Raw genomic sequence first — 2,164 nt, forward strand, 5'->3', positions numbered from 1 at the left:
ACTCCAGGCCATAACAGGCCCGGGCGCCAGTGTGCCTTTGTCTGTACTCTGCTCTCAGCCTGCCAGGCCCAGGGGGAAATAAAAGCACCCCAGTTTCTGCTCTCTCTAAAAAAAAAAAAAATACAGCATCCATTCCTTTTTTTTTCTTTCCAAGTTTTATTACCAACATAGAGAGGGACGTGCATGTCCACGATGACTGATTGTCATTACAAGACTCAACTGGACAGAGACGGTAGGGCCCCAAGCTGGTGCCCGCCCTAGTCTGTCTACCAGATGAGGGGAGCTGAGCATAGGCACAAGGCCCAGGAGCCGCCAAGCCCATGGTTCCCCTTCTATTTCTCCTTCTCTTTCTGATCTTTTTCTTTCTTCTTCCACTCCGTTTCGCTTCTTCCTCCTCGTGGTTCTTGATCGGCTGCTCCACTTCCTTCTGCTTCAGGACCCTGATGACCATCTTCCTGTTCTCTCTCATCAGGGAAGCGATTTCCACTTTTTCATCAGAGAGTTCACTCATATCCATGGTCTTGTTTAGGATTTTGATAGCTAAAGCAAGTGCGGACTTCAGAGTCATTTCTCCTTTGTAATCTTCTTTTAACATTGGACACAGCTGCAGCTCTATTGTTTCCAATGCACGTGGCCTCCGTCCTCCATAATACTCTGATAGAGCATATACTCTGACAGGGCTGAAAGTCACAGTGCTTATCCCAGCCGATGTAAAGCAATGAAACAACAAAGGGACATTTTCCTCCAAACTGTGTATAGGCTTGTTTGATATCACACAGTGCTGTGACCAACTGCTCACAAGGAATTGGTTCCTGATACTGTAAAAAATACCTTTGAGCAATGAGTCTCAGTTCATTTGTGAGAAGGTTAACATCAGAAGTTATATCCGCCATGCTGCAAGCCATGTCCTCATTCAGTTTATAAATTTTTTCAGAAAAAAAGGCTTCTTCAAGAAGCCTGTGGATGTTGCATCTTTCTGCTGTAAGCAAAAAACCATCATTTGCTAGAATTCTCAAGCAGGTGCCTGCATTTCCAATGGCTTCCATGGCATCTTCAACTTGGTACAAGCGACCTTCTGGAGAAAATATGGTGGTTGGTCCTGGAGTCATACCTTCGAGATATGTTTTCTGAGCTTTATATGGGATCCCTGGGTGGCGCAGTGGTTTAGCGCCTGTCTTTGGCCCAGGGAGTGATCCTGGAGACCCGGGATCGAATCCCACGTCTGGCTCCCGGTGCATGGAGCCTGCTTCTCCCTCTGCCTGTGTCTCTGCCTCTCTCTCTCTCTCTCTGTGACTATCATAAATTTAAAAAAATTAAAAAAAATTTAATTCCTGCGGGACACACGGAAGAGGAGAGACTGACATGGAGACGTTTCTTGCAGAAGAAACCTCATGGCTACTACTGCTGTTAAGCAGCCGCTACCAATAAGGCGCCCACGCATGCTTACAGCATACATTCCTTATCTAAACTCTTCAGAGTGTAGGGATAGAGGGAACATTCCTCAACATCTTAAAAGCCATCTATGAAAAGCACACAGCAAATATCATTCTCAATGGGGAAACACTGGGAGCCTTTCCCCTAAGATCAGGAACAAGACAGGGATGTCCACTCTCACCACTGCTATTCAACATAGTACTAGAAGTCCTAGCCTCAGCAATCAGGCAACAAAAAGAAATAAAAGGCATTCAAATTGGCAAAGAAGAAGTCAAACTCTCCCTCTTCACAGATGCCATGATACAGTCCATAGAAAACCCCAAAGACTCCACCCCAAGATTGCTAGAACTCATTACAGCAATTCGGCAATGTGGCAGGATACAAAATCAATGCCCAGAAATCAGTGGCATTTCTATTCACTAACAATGAGACTGAAGACAGAGAAATTAAGGAGTCAATCCCATTGACAATTGCACCCAAAAGCATAAGATACCTAGGAATAAATGTAACCAAAGAACCAGATAAAGACAACACAAAAAAACGAGAACTACAGGCCAATATCTATCATAAAGGTAGATGCAAAAATCTTCAACAAAATGTTAGCAAGCCGGGCAGCCCAGGTGGCTCAGTGGTTTAGCACTGCCTTCAGCCCAGGGCCTGATCCGGGAGATCCAGGATCGAGTCCCATGTCGGGCATCCTGCATGGAGCCTGCTTCTTCCTCTCCCTGTG

At 45.6% G+C, this 2,164-nt stretch overlaps 1 pseudogene; it reads right to left on the reverse strand.

Annotated features, from left to right (window-relative positions):
* Nucleotides 1–332: 332 nt before the first annotated feature.
* Nucleotides 333–1,441, reverse strand: LOC119868303 (annotated as a pseudogene).
* Between the last annotated feature and the right edge of the window lie 723 nt (nucleotides 1,442–2,164).

This window comes from Canis lupus, chromosome X, assembly GCF_011100685.1.
Source record: "Canis lupus familiaris isolate Mischka breed German Shepherd chromosome X, alternate assembly UU_Cfam_GSD_1.0, whole genome shotgun sequence".
In the NCBI taxonomy this organism is placed as follows: Eukaryota; Metazoa; Chordata; class Mammalia; order Carnivora; family Canidae; genus Canis; species Canis lupus.